This window comes from Semicossyphus pulcher, unplaced genomic scaffold, assembly GCF_022749685.1.
Source record: "Semicossyphus pulcher isolate SPU_LCO1_2020_fin unplaced genomic scaffold, fSemPul1.0.p SCAF_5, whole genome shotgun sequence".
NCBI lineage: Eukaryota > Metazoa > Chordata > Actinopteri > Labriformes > Labridae > Semicossyphus > Semicossyphus pulcher.
In genome coordinates this window covers 5,487,380-5,505,292 of record NW_027211726.1, presented here as the reverse complement: position 1 = coordinate 5,505,292, position 17,913 = coordinate 5,487,380, and the positions used below count along the sequence as shown (strand labels likewise).

At 38.8% G+C, this 17,913-nt stretch overlaps 1 long non-coding RNA gene and 1 pseudogene across 1 annotated transcript; both read left to right on the top strand.

Moving 5' to 3' along the window:
• The first annotated feature begins 1,048 nt into the window (after positions 1-1,048).
• On the top strand, positions 1,049-17,227 carry LOC138609524 (major histocompatibility complex class I-related gene protein-like; annotated as a pseudogene).
• On the top strand, positions 5,238-6,612 carry LOC138609526 (uncharacterized). The gene is made up of 3 exons (XR_011309479.1): positions 5,238-5,424; positions 5,639-5,814; positions 6,428-6,612. It is a non-coding gene; the product is annotated as an uncharacterized lncRNA (long non-coding RNA).
• Positions 17,228-17,913: the final 686 nt, after the last annotated feature.

The window sequence follows — 17,913 nt, the reverse complement described above, 5'->3', positions numbered from 1 at the left end:
CAGCTGTCATTGGGCGAAAGGCGGGGTTACACCCTGGACTGGTCGCCAGTCAATCACAGGGCTGACAAATAGAGACAGACAACCTTTCACACTCACACCCACATTTGAGTCAATTTAGAGTTACCAATTAACCTAACGAGCATGTCTTTGGACTGTGAGAGGAAGCCGGAGACCCCGGAGAGAACCCACGCATGCACAGGGAGAACATGCAAACTCCGCACAGAAAGGCTAACTTTGTCCAAAAAGGGATTTGAACCAGTGACCTTACAGCTGTGAGGCGACAGCACTAACCACTGCATCACCATGCAGCCTGCAGTTTGTTATACAAACTAATATTAATGAATGTATATGAATCGGGATAGCCTATATTCCAATGAAATCCCTGATGAGGACTTTGCAGGCTGTGGATATATTCCAGCCTCCTTAGCCGCTGAGCGCTGGCATCACAGTGCTGGCATCTCGTGCACTTTGGCATTGCTGAGAGGATCTGGTGCTGCTGACGCGTCCTCGTCGGTAATTTCTTTGCCAAAATGACCAATAATGGTTTGGATGGCTGGTTTAGCATATTGCTGAAGCACTGAGGGGACGCAGTTATCATGAATCAGTGATATTTTTTATTTGTTGAAAATATATTATTGTCATGTTTCATGACAGACTTCACATGACCGCGGGCTGCCAGTTGACAATCACTGCACTATGGATTGTTGTCTGTCGTTTATATTTGGATCAGAGCTGTTTTCAATCTCAGAACAAAAGCACAATAAGACTCTACTACATCCTCACGAACTCCATTTGATCTGCATCTGACCTCTGACCTCCCAGAAAGTTAAAACATTTGTGCTCATAGCATCACATTGACCTACAAAATATTATAGAAAATCTGAGCAGCAGGAGATTTAACACGACTTTCACATGTGAACAAAGATGATAAAATAGAATAAAGTCCCCTGTGTCTCCTAATACAATGCTTTTAGATGGGCTGAAACATACTGACTTTACTTTCACTTCCATTGATAACCTCAGTTTTACCGAGTTACACGTGATGTTGATGCTCAGGCTAAATTCCTATTGGCTGTTATGGAGGTTGATGGCTATGGAGGACTGAAACTGCCATAATCAAAAATAAATAAATAAATATCTCAAATAAATAAATAAGTAAATCAAATAATAAAGACAGAAATGTAGAAATAAAGCCTCAATTATCAAATGAAAAAAAAAAAAAAAAATTCAGAAATATAAAAATAAATAAATTAAATGTTTTTATTTATTTGACAAATTCCTTATTTTCGTATCAATCTATTCTTTCTGTTTACATTTCAATCTGTTTTTCTTTATTTTCCTATTTATTCATTTATTTCTGTATTTATTCATTTCTGTCTACAATTATTTCTGTATTTATTTTCTGTATGTAAATGAGTAGGCGTGTCTTGATTGTATCACTTATTACTTGAAGAAGCAATGCTAGCCTAGCTATATGCAACTAGCAATGGATGTAAAGCGGCTTTAGGGTGACATAGCTGAAAATGCTTCTCCAAACTTCATGCTATTTCGAGCTGAGGCACAGTTGGAAAATTTGATAGTTATCCGAAACCACTGACGGAGAGAGACGTTATGTTGGTTATATCCGGCTGAGAACAATAATCCACACTGCAGTCTAATTTCTGGTTATGGCTCATACTTACGTTGTTCTTGATCGTCCAGGCGATCGGCTGCCTCTTGCAGGAGCTATGAAACAGAGCGTCTGGCAACTATCTGATCAGATGCTAGATCTAGAGGGAGAAGTATAGTCTTACATGAATAGTGTTTTTGGTTCATGAGCTTGGCTCGACTACTGACTACACTTGACAGTGAACATAAACATTACATGACGTTATCCTCATGCACTGGTTGAAGCGCTTACCATGTAACTGAAATATTAATTCAGCTCCAACACTGTAACTGTTGATATCCTAGTTTTAACCATTATCAAGTTTACAAGGACAGCTTGCTACCTAACATAGCGTGAGCTTGCTAGGCTGTTGTCAATATTATCTTGATAATGTTGCCAAATTTCCTCAGTTGTGGCGTTTTTCTACACAGCCCTCACCAACTACTGGCAGTACCACCATATTTGCAGCTCTGGGCACAGGCCTCGTCACATCCACGCAGTACTGTAGTGTGTGGGTTTGCTAATGCCTGGATAGCCAAGACACGCCTACTCATTTACATACGGATGAAGAAATACAGAAATAAATGTAGACAGAAATGAATAAATACAGAAATAAATAAATAGGGAAATTAAGAAAAACAGATATAAATGTAAACAGAAAATAATAAATTGGGAAATATTAAATATGAAAATAAATGAATACAAAAATAAGGAATTTGTCAAATAAATAAAAAAATTTAATTAATTAATTTTTATATATCTGAATATGTTTATTTATTTTTAAATGAATATGAACATTTATTTGATAATTGAGGCTTTTATTTCTACATTTCTGTCTTTATTATTTTATTTACTTATTTATTTGAGATATTTATTTATTTATTTATTAAGGCAAGTAATTTATGGCAGTTTCAATCCTCCATAGTAGTCAGTGCTCCATTTGCTCTCACTTCATTTCACCCTCAGAGCTCGAGCTAGCTGCACGTTTTGTCTTAAGCTCTACAAAGAAACGTATTAGTTTTAAGTTCATCAATGGTGAAGAAGTCACAGGTCCCAATGAAGACTGTGATGCTCCTGACTCTCCTGGGAACAGTCCTACATGACACGACGGCAGGTGAGGAAAGAATCACTGTAACCCTTTTTTGTGAGTTGCACAGTCAGTATTATACATTATTATGAAGAGTATTATACAGTAGAAGGGGTACACTGCACAGTACTGTAAGTTGCAGTGCATTGTGGGTAAATATCTTCGGACTGCGTGGGTATTACAGTTGTTTGAGTGTACTGTAAATCCACTTACAGTAACTGTTCTGCCCGCGAAAAACGGACCAATTACGTGAAAGCTTGGTTTTAAAGTTTTTTGGAGGGAACACAGCACTTCTTGGGAAGGCAAAGCATTGACCGAAAAACATGTAAGTAAGAAATGTTATTCCATATTACGTTTTATATGATTTAGTTCAGTTGAGTGTTTTAAACAATTCAGCCAGGTCATCTTTCAACAAGACTGCCAACCTCACATCTATAACATTAACTGCTAGCTAACTTATCTAATGTTGTTAGTCCAACTGAGACTCTAGCCATCTGTAAACTTAATCGCATTTTATTCAATTTAAAACACCAATTTTTATTCCATTTTTATCTGACTCTATTCTAATTCAATAAAAACGGTTTCATCAAGATTTGTATTTATCGTAAGGAGTTAAATGATTTGAGATTCAGCTACAGCTTTTCCAGTGTGCTTCTTGATGCATATCTGCCCTGGTTCTAGCCATCTGTCAATTTAAGCAAATTTTCTCAAATATAAAACCCCGGTTTTGACAACATTTTCATTTGACTCTATTTTAATCCTATAAGAGTGTCAAAGATCAAGATTTGTATTTATAGTAAAACAAATTCGATGGTTGGAGATTGAGATACGCCAAACCGGAAGCTGTGCACGGCATGCTCTGTTAGCTAGTTAGTACGCCTATTAGGAGACAACAAAAGGAGTTGGATATTAACGACGCATTGTCGTCCTATATAGATGCATTTTTGATGTGGATCTCATTTTTGTAAACGTTTTTAAGTCGTCTGTTTTTTTTCGCTTTCGGATTTTACAGCTGCGATGAAAGACGGACAACGCCGGCCCGGGTTCAGCCTAAAACGACGAGTTTGGTGAGTAACGTTAGACACCCGACGGATAAAGTGAAGTTTGCTGTGTGCGCAATTGATATTTGTTTTTTTTACATGATTTAAGATATTTAACTGGCAAGTGGCCAGGTGTTTTTCGCAAGTCAGGCGAAGCTAACGTGTGTTTACCGAACGTTACTAGCGTGCTGCGTTAGTTGGTGGTTATCGTTACACGAGTCAATTCATCACAATGGTGTTGCTATACAAGTGCAAGCAGTGTGTTTTCTACACGGGGACGCTTTCAAAATTGTATCATCACGTGAAGGAGCATAGAAACCTTGTGGTTTGGCTGGGTGCCCATGCAAATTTACTACCTTCTTTGCACTTAAATCACATTTGCACCGAAAACACACAAGGGACTCAACACCTGTCAACAGACCCGTACAAAGCGATGTGAGGACTTGCCTGGTAGAGAGGTGCACAATGACAACACAGAATATATCCAGCCTCTGTGGCCATCTTAAATGGCATATTAGAGACGGAAAAAACATTATATGCCCATTTCCTAATTGTAAAGAATTATTCCATGTGAAGGCTTTTTTCTCATCCCACCTAAGTAGAAAACACAAATACTCATTTGATTTCCTGTCAGTCCTGACATTGATGTTTCCAGTCATAGGCCACATGATGACGTGATCATTGAAGGCTGTGATAATGCTGAAGGTCATGATTGTGTCTTTCCTGATAACATAGATCAGGATAAATTCCTCATCAACTTGGCACTGTTTTACTTGAGGATGCAAGCTAAATGCTCTTACCAGCCAGTACTATCCAGATTATAATTGAGGAGTTCCAAGAAGTGTAACGGAGTGACACATGTGATGTCCAAACTTCATGAGGAATTAACAAAGTTAAAAATGCCTGAAAATGACCTTTCTGAAGTCATAAGTGGACAAACAAAGATAATCTGATGAAGATGTTTAACGAGGGAGTGTTTAGGTCTGATAAAACACGCAAGACATACTTTAATACGAAATTCAACCACGTCGAGCTTACACAAGTTTAGCTTACACAGTAGCAAACTACTGGGTGTTTACATGTCCCTCTCTGAAATTGCTCCTCATAATCGATCCTCTATTGACCCCATATAACTCATTTCACTCTGCAGGGAGGAAGATTTTAGTTTTTTGGGCAGGATACACAGGGCCTGGCAACACAGTCAAAATATATCACACTATTTTTTAAATATTTAATTTGATGTAAAACAATGTTTGACTGTTTTTGATTTTTCCAATATAAATTACAGTAGTGTGACATATTTTTGATATGAGCAAGGTACAGATGGTCTTTTGTCATTCAATTTAAAATTGAAATACTGATTCAATCTTCAAACTTAAAACTGTAATAAAATACATATACATGTAACATATTTATTTAACAATATTCCTATATATATATACTGTACAGCTTGCAGTAATTGGTTGGGTGTCCCCTACTTGGGGACCTGTGTGTAAGGTACCAACCAACCATCAACTAATATTGGTATAAGTAAACATTGCTTTCTGTCTTCTTTTCCTACCTTTCTGTATTCATTAAGGTCACAACGACCCCGGTCGATGCAGAAGCCAGGCTCTAACTCCCAAGCAGCCCTGGGCTGGTGGCTCTTGGTAAGACTATCAGTAGGTTTGGGCGGTATTACAGTATACCAGGGTATTTACAAGTCCTACTGGTTTTAAAACTCTTACACCGGAACAAGATTAATTCAAACATTACAAATGCAGCCAAATCAGGATCTTTCTAGTGATGATTCCAGTTGTTACATTTTCAGAGTCACTCCTACAACAAGTGTGCCTAAATACATGCAATTTTTATGTTTTGCAGGAGATTCAATTCTGCATGCAAAGAAGCTGATGCTGACGATGGAAAGGGAAAGTCCTTATCCAGCAAACTGACCTACCTGACCTCTCTGCTGCACTGGCTGTCCTGTTCAGCTGCTACTATGTCTCCAGCATAGAACAGCAGCAAGAGGCAGCCACGACTTTGGAGTTCATCCAGAGGTAGGCACATCATGTGGTCATTTATTAGTTTACACCCCAAATTACCATAGCAGAAGCGTTGTCAGACTTTAAAGGGATACTCCACTATTTTGTAATGCCAGGATAATGTCAAGCCTGTTAACAGAAGGTTGAGGATTTTTTCCTTCGACCACTATCCAAGACCCCTCAGGATATTCTAGGTTTTCATTCCACCATGTACTTTTTCTGAAAAACTGGAAGCAGACTTCTATTGTTATGAACTACTTGCAATTATTTACATTTTGCACCAAAGGTTTTATTTACCAGTTGTGTGTATTGTTTGTTGTGTGCTATTAGTGTAAGCCTTTCCTCTGGAGTTGGCAAGCCATTCTACTCCATGACAGAGTGATCTGATGATGGGGGATCGCCTCAGCATGCAAATCAGGATCATTACTTTTTATGATCGATTGGTGGATGACTATCCATTTTTAAAAAAGAGGCTTTTAAACTGCAGCTACTCACTGCGCCACCACAACCTAGCTACCACCTAGCAACCATCTTGGGCATCTAATCAGCCACCTATCAATGATAACAGCAAAGAAAATAGAATATTACTATACAGACTATTTAAACAGACTATTTCTTGTATTTACAGGTTTATTGTGAGGATAAACCAGGACAACAGCAAATGCACCTCAAGGGTCCAGGTCAGCCGAAGGAGTGGCAAGACGGTCCAGCGAAAGGTCACAGCCCTGAATCCCCGTGTTGCATCCTTTCTGAAGGACTTTTTAGACTCTGTTTGGCTTAGAGGGCTCCTGAATGCAGATTAAAGTGCAATTTTCCCCCCAAACTGTTCCTGTGGTCATGTTCCTAACTCTACTACTTACAATAAGATACTCTTGATGATGGTTTAATTTGACAACAGCATTTTGTATCGCTATTCACAATATACAGTGTGAAATCTGAGTCCTCTACCAAGATGGTTGTTTTCATCATTCATCAAAAACAAGACAAAATACTGACTCAGTTGATGTATCCAAAGCAAGATCATATTTACACTTACTTTTTATTTCCACGCCTTAATTACAGCTTGTGATAGAGTACCTCTCTTTGTGTGTAGCTGATCCTGAAGTCCGATCTACATGCATTCAGAGAGCAGACGACAGAGCAAGATTTTTCAATCAGAATCAGAATCTGGGTTTATTGCCAAGTAGGTTTACACATACAAGGAACTTGTTTTGGTGATTTTGGTGCAGAACAATTAACACAGAACTAGAATAAAATTAAGTAAAAGACTTAAATAGAATAAGATAAAAAAATTGGAATAAGAATAAAAATATAAAAAGCAATACGTATAATACAAATAGCAAATAGAACAGGGGTCCGTTTCACAAAGCAGGTTTATTGAAAACTCTGAGTCTGTTAACCCTGAAATGAGGGAAACTCTGAGTTTTCCGTTTCACAAAGGGAGGTAACTCAAACCAGAGAAAGAGGGGTAACTCTAGCCTGTTTCACAGAGAGAGGTAACTTAAGCTCTCGGTCAGTTACTGTAGTAACAGACTCTATGAACCTAACCTGGTCGTGAGCAGGTTTTCTTCAGGAAACTCAGAGTTTCGCTCTGTCTCCTCCCTCTAGAATATAAAACCCTCATTCGACTTCCTCATTCTTTCAGCCCGTCTCACGCGTGTGTTTGAGCGGTTACCGAATTAAAAGAAGAAACGTTGCGTCTCTGTGCTGCTCTGACCGCTTTGCAAAAGTCTTTTATATTTATGATTAAAAAAATCAAAAGACAAATCTGTGTCAAAGTCATCATTTTTAGATTTTCCACCACCACTGCCGAGAGCGCTCAAATAAGACGCCGTTAGTTATTGGATTTTTTTTTTTTTAAACTAACACATTCAGTTTAATCAACATGAATTATAATGTATGTGAAGTCAGCATCATGTTAGGGATAAAGCTGATGCACATTAAAACAGCCACTGAATGATATTTAATCTGTTTAATATTGAAAATATGATTGAAGTGCTTCCATTTACGTTTTTCTCCCGCTGGATTGCTCCTAAATTAATATAAATTTTAGCTTCCGGTCGTGATTAAGTATTAAATAAATAGACCAGTTCAAACTTGCAAATTTACTCGAGCAGCAGTTTCTTCCCACGCCGCTTCTCTCTCTTTTGCAGCTGCAGCCGTGTTACTTTATTTTTCTAAAAACATGCTCGTATTCGCTGAACGTCCGCATGAGGATTTCGAGCTCCGCTGGTGTGACGTAGGAGGACATCTTTTTGTGTACCGTTGCCATGGTGAATCGTGGTGTCGGGGCTCCATTAATGCTGGCTTTTTACAGTCAGCGTGCACGCACTTAACTCTGGGTGAACCTACTCAGAGTTGATTGAACTAACTCTGATCAGCTGTTCTGGAACCGAAAACTCAGAGTTTCCTATCTCAGAGTAGATCAACTCAGAGTCCAGGGTTAGACTCAGAGTTTGTTGAACCTTCTTTGTGAAACGGACCCCAGGTGTGATTAAAAACTGTACAGGTGTGCAAATGATGAAAACTCACAGAAACCTGTTAGAACAAAAACATTTAAATCAGAACTAAGAGACGCTCAGTTTATGGTGGAGGGAATGTTAGAATTTAATAAATAATATTAGAGTTATTTAAAAACAAAATTCTGCAAATAGAAAATGTGTAGAATCACTACATGTGAAATATAAATATGTTGATTAAAGATATAGAGGTGTGTCCGTTCACATTTTTCTGAGATTGTCATAATTAACAGAAAATTTCAATCGTACACATAATATTTTTATGAAAGACTAACAGAGTTAAATATATAATACTTTAATTTGAACAAATACATTTACATTAAAGCGAGTTACACAAGAGTCCATTTTCTTTTTTATTGATCGAATTCAGTAAAAACATTTATAGCCATAAATTTGACATCGACAAACCTCCTGATATTAAGATAAAGATATATAACTAATCGTTCTTTGGATATAAAAAAACAATAACAAAAGAAAAGAGTAAAACCTTCTTCTAAACCAAAGATTAGAAAAACCTGAAGAAATTGAAGTTATCATTGCTCACTACTGATGGTATAAAATATCAGATCACCCAAAATATCAAATAGAAAATAACGTTTAATTTATTGAATATGTAAATCAGATTGAATCACGTGTACATTTTGTTCAGAGGTTTGAGATTTCAGATTTCAAACTAATAAGATAACGAGTGTAAACTGCTAAAGAAGTTTCCTGAAGATTGAATGAAGACACAAACTGGAAATCAAAGTGGAGTTTCACTTCACACTAAGATATCCAGCACTAGATAAAAAGATGATTTATGACAGACTGTTTGATGTCAGTGAAAGTCAGGTACACGACTGCATGAGCTGAATTTATGACTTGTTAAATATTTCCTTTCAGAATAAAAACATTTTGAAGACACATTCATCAGAAATATTAGAATAAAAAGTTCAAGAGAAACTTTGTTTTTAAATCTACACAAACATTGTTTTAGTGTTTATTGACTGCAAAGAGATGATGAGCTTGTGTTGAATGTGCTGTAGTTCTTTTTGATTCTGTGTGCTGGATCATTAAATTGTTCAGTGATTCATTAAAGTGTCAAATAAAACCTGAAATGATCACATGAACTTTTTCTTACAGTGCCTCACTCTCTGAAGTATTTCTTCACTGGGTCTTCTGGAGTCCCAAACTTCCCACAGTTTGTAGCTGTTGGGTATGTTGATGACATTCAGATAGATCACTATGACAGCAACACCAGGACAGCAGAACCCAAACAGGACTGGATGAGCAGAGGCACAGCAGAGATAGCCGACTACTGGCAGAGGGAGACTGAGTACCGTCAGGGTCAACAGCAGGCCTCCAAAGTCAACATAGAAACTGCAAAGCAGCGCTTCAACCAAACTGGAGGTTTGTTCATGTTTAACTTTCTACTGATGAAATGTTGTTTATATTTTCATCCTGTATTTTAGACAGATGTGACCACACACACACACACACACACACACACACACACACACCCACACACACCACACACACACACTCTCTCTCTCTCTCTCTCTCTCTCTCTCTCTCTCTCTCTCTCTCACAAACACAGTCGGACTCACAGAAACATCACTGACACTCAGACTGCTGGATGCTGCTAAACTGCCCTGATGCAGCGTTTCTGTCCATCCCATAATAACCTTCAGAGATTATTAACCCTTTATCTCCACTAGATTAGACCAGAATAACTCGACTGGGCTGCCCACAGTCAGTCGGTCCATATGAACTCTCCTGTAGAAAACCTGTTGATCACAACAGCTCTACAACACACAGCTGATAGAGGAACGTCAGCGCCTGGTTTCTAAAACTAAGGTGCAGGACTGTAAATGGGACACAGGCTGCTTGTGCTGGGTCCGCACATGAGAGGAGGAGCAGCGTGTGTTAATGAACGTGGCTGACAGAACGACATGATGAATGTGTGATTGTGATCAGAGGTTTAAAAAGTGTAACAGCTCGACTCTGCTGCACTGACCACACTGTGTCCATGATATATAAAGAGCAGAAACACAGATCAGACTGAGACTCTCCTTCAGTGGAAGCTTCTAGAGCAGCTCGGGGTTTTGAGTGTGTGTGTGTGTGTGTGTGTGTGTGTGTGTGTGTGTGTTGGTCTCAGTGTGTCTCTGTGGTAATAAAACAACGGCAGGATGTGAACTGTGTTAGGATGTCACTCTGCTTCCCAGCAGTCTCTCTCTCTCTCTCTCTCTCTCTCTCTCTCTCTCTCTCTCTCTCTAAACCGTCCACACTGTCCACATGATGATTGGCTGTGAGCGTCTTCCATCCAGCCAATAACAGCAGGAGGTGTAGGTGCTCTGTGCTGGTGTGTGTGGATCAATGGTCTCTGTGGTGGAGATGTGAAATCAACTGATAATAGATGACTGGGCTGTGATCTCACTCTGCTCTCTCTCTCTCTCTCTCTCTCTCTCTCTCTCTCTCTCTCTCTCTCTCAGGTGTCCACATTAACCAGAAGACGTACGGCTGTGAGTGGGACGATGAGACTCAAGACGTTTATGGTTTCAGGCAGGAGAGTTATGATGGAGAAGACTTCATAGCATTAGACCTGAAGACGCTGACATGGATCGCTCCAACACCACAGGCTGTCATCACCAAACACAAGTGGGATAGTAAAACAGCTGAAATAGCACAGGAAAAGAACTACCTCACCCAGATTTGCCCTGAGTGGCTGAAGAAGTATGTGGACTATGGGAGGAGCTCTCTGCTGAGAACAGGTAGAATCACATGACCTGATGTGTTTTTATTAGCACAACGTTCATACACCTCTTCTCTTCCTGACATGACAATAAATGTTACACACATTTCTCTTTCTCTCCTGCTCTCTCTTCATCTTTCTGCTTCTCTCTCTCTGTCTCTCTACTTTTTATTCTCACTCTTTTGTCTCCTTTTGTCTTTTTCCTTCCTCTGCCCCTCCCATATTTATATAATTTACACTCCAGTGAGCTTCATTTTCTTTGCATAGGTACTATAAATATAATCTTGATGTTAGTAAGGCATTTAAATACATGACAGTTAACAGGAATTATGATAGTAATCAACAGTAAATGATAATTAAGAAACTATAATCTGTCTTTCTCTCTCTCTCCAGACCTCCCCTCAGTGTCTCTCCTCCAGAAGACTTCCTCCTCTCCAGTCAGCTGCCACGCTACAGGTTTCTACCCTAACAGCGCCGTGATGTTCTGGAGGAAAGATGGAGCGGAGCTTCATGACGACGTGGACCACGGAGAGATCCTCCCCAACCACGACGGATCCTTCCAGATGAGTGTCGAGCTGAAGCTTCCATCAGAGTCCTCTGCAGACTGGGGGAAGTACGAATGTGTGTTTCAGCTCTCTGGTGTGAAGGAGGACATCGTCACCAAGCTGGACAAAGTCGCGATCAGGACCAACGAAGGTAAGACTGGAGTCAGAGGGGATGAGAGTGGGAAGTTCACTGTAACAGTCCTGTGTTGGAAGGGAAGTTTTGTTTCCTTATATTGTTTTTCACTCACTTTCATCAAGTTTTTTCTACATTTAATAAACAGTTTGAAGGCTGAGATTAGTATGAAACCAATGTAAGTGTCCACCTCTGGACCCTGACAGCAAAACAATAAAAGAATAAAAAGAAACTTTTATCAGATTTAAATGATTTGTTTCAAAGGATTATAGATGACTGCAGCTGTTTGTGCTGTCTGTCCGCTCTTTACTGACCTTTGATCAACACAGACAAATGTCAATAATGAAACACAAAAAAGTGTTTTTGTTCAGTTTATATTTTTGATAAAGACTTCTTTTTATTTACCTCCAATAGAAGACATTTTTTAGAAAGTTGTCTGAAGATTATTGTAAAAAGAATTTACTCAAACAAGTTTAGAGTGTTTTTTTTCAGTCATTGTGTAACCATTTACATGTTCAGAGATTATAGGCACTGTATTTTACTTCATGTCAGTTTTAGGAGATGAGTTCATGGACTTGTTCAAAGATTCAGCATCAATACAGTAATTATCTACAGACAGGATGAGAGTTAACATCAGCAGCACAAACAAACTGTGCTTATATTCAGGATTATGGTCTGACTGGCAGATGTTCTTCTCTTTAACCTGCTTCACCTGCTCAGGTTGTGACTGTGTTTTGTTGTTTTCTGCTCAACAGGGAATTCCATGCACGTGATCATCGGCATCATTGCTGCAGTGCTTGTTCTTGCTCTCACCCTCATCGCTGCCGTTGTATTCATGTTGAAGAAGAGGAATGGTGAGAGACCAAAGCAGAAACATGAAGTCATTTTATTTTCTGTATTTTCTTTCTAGACTTTTTTTCTGTCCAGTTTTCAAAAGTGAAACAAATGATCTTCTTAACATTTAAAATGTGTTTTTATCAACGTTAAGCGCTGTAAGACCCAGAAACAGTTTAATTATAATTTGACTGCAGCACGATGATGTGAGGAAGAGGCCATCAGAAAAGAAATAGTGTAAGATTTAAACAAAAGTCATAAGGATTTATTTATCAGTTTGAGTTGGTATTAGAGAGGATCATCACTGGACTGAAGGTGACACTGTCTGAAATATTTAACGGTTACATCTTTAATAATGTGTTTGTATTTATTTTCAGCCAAACGCCCTCCATCTCGTAAGTACAACCTGTTTTATTATATTCACTCTGAGCTGAAACGCTCTCTTTGTATTAAAGCGGTTTTCTGGAGTGTTATCTGTTGTGATATTATATATCTGCTGCTTGTTAACATTGTGCTTCTGACCTCACAGCTGTGAACAACCCTGTCGTGGAGCAAGAAAAAATGCTTGAGAATCAAAATGCCTAAAAGACAAACGCACCACCCTGAACACAGTGAGTAGCATCACATTGTCACAGTTTGGATTTGGAAACACAGCATGGCTGCTTCCCAAGTCTCTGAAATTGCATCCATGCTTCCTTCACTTGCGTCTTAGTCCCTCCCACCAGAGATGCATGGAGAGATGCAAGGAAACCAAGAGAGGAGAGAGGAAACGAGGGAATGTTTTTTACAGTTTTTCTCGATTGCTTAAACACCTCAGATCCTTTGCAAAATGAAACACTCTTGTAAAAACTAAACACTAATTTATTAAAACCATATTTTGTTACCATATGAAACACACACGTTGCATATGACTTAATTCTGTTTGTACCAGTTACACACTGCTGTTGAAAACCTTAAACACTTCTAGCTAATTCTGCTTCTGAGTGAATAGAGTAGTGTAGGTGAAGTACACAGTGAATTTGCAAAACATCGCCCAGATTTGCACCACTATAAACACGATGTCTGCTCACACTTTTAGCAGAACAATACACACAGTGATTTGCAAAACACTAAACACACTTGTATGCATTAGACACCACACAAGACAAATGCTGCAGACTGATGAAAATGTAATTTATTTTTCTCCATATACTCAATTTAGTCAACATGGAGACTCAAAAAAAACAAAAAAATATGTCCCAGTTTTCATGCCTCTGACAAACATAACATTTTATCCAGTACAAAAAAGAGTACAAAAAAAAAAAGAAAACACAGTCCAGAAATTGCTACAGGTCGTCTCCTCGCCTAGCTGGATCTGGCCAGAGAATTTCATCGACATCGCAGGCAATATCCTCATTCACAAGACAGCGTGGAAAGAATCGTCTTGAGTGCCGAATCCATCCTTGTATGGCTGTGGGCTCAATCTGGTCACAGGCCTCCTCCATGGCCTGAATGAGGGGTACCCGAGCCTGGGGCTGGAGATCATAAACCCTCCACCGCCATGCCGAGAAAAACTCCTCAATTGGGTTCAAAAAAGGAGAATACGGTGGCAGGAATAGGACTGTGAAATGTGGATGTTGCTGAAACCAGTTCTGGACCAGAGCAGAGCAGTGGAATGATACATTGTCCCAGATGACAACGTATTGCATCTGGTGCATGTTGTTAACTGCTGTGAGGTTGTATAATCTGTCCAAAAATGTGAGGATGTTAGGTGTTCTGTATGGACCCATGTTGGCATGACGGTGGAGGACCCCATTCTGGGTAATTGCAGCACAAAGGGTGATGTTACCCCCACGTTGCCCCGGGACACTGATAATTGCCCTCTGGCCAATTATGTTTCTTCCTCTCCTTCTCACCTTTGAGAGGTTGAACCCTGCCTCATCAATATATATGAATTCATGTGGAATTGGCTCAGCATCCATTTGTAAAACTCTCTGAAATACAGTGAAAGACAAGATTGTGTAGTTCAGCATAGATTTAGTGTACAGTACATTTACATGTAAAAAGGTTATGTGTGCAGTATGCAACATCAGAGTGCTAAAGTGAACAATACATACCTCCACATACTCATGCCGCAGCCGTTTGACCCTCTCCGAGTTCCGTTCAAAAGGCACTCGATATATCTGCTTCATCTGCACCTGATGTGTCTTCAGGATGCGTGCTATTGTGGACAGAGAGACCTGATTCACATTATGAAAAATGGTTTGGTCTCCAATAATGTCGGCCTGGATTTCACGGAGCCTTATGGCATTATTTGCCAAAACCATGTTCACAATCTCTCTCTCCTGCTGTTGTGTAAAAATGGGCGCCCTTCCTCCTTGTCGTACTCGACCCTCAATCCTATGTAGAACAAAATACATGTAACCTACTGTAAAATGTCACAGGAAGGGGTGTCAAAAGTGCTGATATGGTGCATACAATAAGCAGCTGTAAACAGGTTATTTTTTACCTGTTTTCTTGTCTAAATGCCCTTATGACAGATGCCACTGTGTATCTGCTGAGATTTGGCTGAACTCTCAGTCCAGCCTCCCTCAGCGTCAATCCATGGTTCACTACATGGTCCACAAGTGTTGCACGAATTTCGGTGCTTAAATTTGATCCTCTTCTTCTTTCAGCTTCACCTCCTCCTGCTGCAGGTCTTCCTCTTCCTCTTCCTCTACCTCCACCTCGGCCTCTACCTCTGGCACGGCCTCTGCCTCTTCCTCCTCCTCCTCCTCCTCCTCCGATTCCCCCTCTTACTCTCACTCTTCTCCTTCCTTCCATTTTGGTTGAAGATAGGTGAACTCACCTGCTGCATATTTATAGTGCTTAAACCTGATTGGTGTGTCTACAATTAAGCAATCTTGTGTTTGCGCACCTGATGGCTGTGTTTAACCAATTGGCACATAGGTGTGGTAATTTGACAGTCAGTGCTTTAGAATTGCAAGGAAGTGACATCTTGATGTACGTCTGTGTGTAATGCATACAAATGTGTTTAGTGTTTTGCAATTCACTGTGTGTATTGTTTTGCAAAAAGTGTGAGCTGACTTATTGTGCTTATAGTGGTGCAAATCTGGGCCGAGTTTTGCTCCTTGAGTGTAAGGTTTTGATAATTGTGTAATACTTTTGATTTTAGTGTTTATTCAATCGTAAAAAACTGTAAGAGACATGAGACGTCCTTTCTGATTAAGCGTCACGTGCTGCGACGTCCGTTTGTGATGATCGCGTCAGCTGATCACCGCTGGATCAGCTGTCAGTCTGCTTTAACTGCTGTTTGTGTCTGCACACATGTGCACTGTATTAATTCTAATAACAGACACAGTAACAGTGTTTTCTCTCTGTAACCTGTTACCTGTGTAACAAACACCTGCACATGAAGAACAGGGTGCAGTCTGTGTTCCTGCTGCAGAGCCAGACGGACATTTCCTACAGCACTGTGTCTCTATATTATTTTACTTTATAATACTTCAGGTATTTTTTATTTATTAAATTTAATAGAAATTAATCTGTTTTTGCTACTTTTGATTTTTAGACAATTAACTTATTTTTACTCAGATGTTGACCCAGAAAACAAATCAAATCTGCAGTTATTCACTGCATTTTATATATTTTACGACAAGTTATGATCAATATTTCGTTCTAACGATCACAGGTTGTCAAATACCGACTCATTATACCGACGTTGTCGGTTTCAAGGCGCCCTGTAAAGTCTGTTTTAAGGTCCGCTTCCTCTCTGCGGTATGAAACTCCGGTGATGTTGTGAAGTTTCGATTGATGATTGAAGCAAACATATTTTAGGTCTCAATGACTTTTAATATTCAGCTTTGTGGAAACTTACTCTGCAAACATTTATGAAGTTATTTTGTTTTTGATTTCGTGTTTGTTTTTTCTTCTTCAGGTTTATGGATACGTTTTGCACTGGAACAAGCAGCGCTTCCAGCACATTGTCCTGGGAATTTATTGGTTATTCATCACATGAAATGAGCTGATCAGGGTTGGAAATCTCGATTTAGATGCTTATTGATTGAAATGCAGAGAAAACAAGTTTGAAAATGAGTTGATCAACGCTGTACAAATCTCCTCAAACATAAAAGATGACATTAGATTGTTTGGTTAACTTAGTTTAAAAAAAGTGGCCTTTCTTTTGATGCTTTAACTTTGGTTATTGAAATGAGGATGATTATTTTTTTCTTGGTGAGAAGTTAAACAACAACAATCAATCCATCAAAGCGTCTCACTTCTCTTCATATTTACATTATAAATATTTTGTGTGCTTTTAAAACAAATCCGCCGTAGTTACAGTTTGATGCTTCTGGTTTTGGGAGCTTTGTGCTTAAATTGATGTTGGTAAAACACACGTTATTCTACATTTATAAACACACACATCCACACGCCATCCTATTTTCAGATCAATACTCAGAAGGTCTATAATATCATAATATATACATTAACAATACAGATATTTGTGAATAGGTGGAAATAGTCTTTACTTTTTATACAAAAAAAGCCATTGTTTGGTTTTCTGGTTGTATTTGGTCAGTGGTAGCAAAACTACAAATAAATCAGCAACATCCAAAAACATGCTGAATGAGTGAACACACACACACACACACACACACACACACACACACACACACACACACACACACACACACACACAAAATATAAAAACAACAAAATTTATTTTCCAGTTGTGTAAAAATTGTTTGTATATTTCTGTAAAGCTGATGAAATGTTTTGATTGATAAGGCTCGAGCTAAATATAATTTATGTGTTTAAGGTTTTTCATAATTCATTAGGACCATGTTGTTGTTGTTTTCCATAATATCTTAATTCAATATTAAGGATGCAGAGGTATGATAGCATCTCAGTACGATGTGATCAAATTGTAATGTTTTGATTTTAGTTTCAGGCGAGATGTTTAAGGGCTGTGGGATTTTTAAATCTTCTCAGCGAGCTGTTAGGAAGCTTCAGTAAATGTTTTTTTCCACAATTCAGAAGAAGAAACGTTTTATCTTGAGTTGTGTTAACACAGAAATTTAACATCCATCACTTCTTGTGTTGGGTGTACATCGCAAACAAGTTGCCTGTCAATTTGATTGTTTTTGTACTTTAATCTTGCTTTTCAATAAAACCCCTAAAAATCCAAATGTGTCTTTTTGTAATGCCTCATACAGTCACTGAATGAATGTGGTTCTGACTTGTAGATGTTAAACTTTATTGAAACTTAGTTCTGTAAACATGTTTTTTTAGAGATAATAAGGTGAGCTGGACTTTTCAGGTGAAAAGAAAGTGGTCGAGCTGATTTTCATTGACACCTGTTTTGAAGAAACT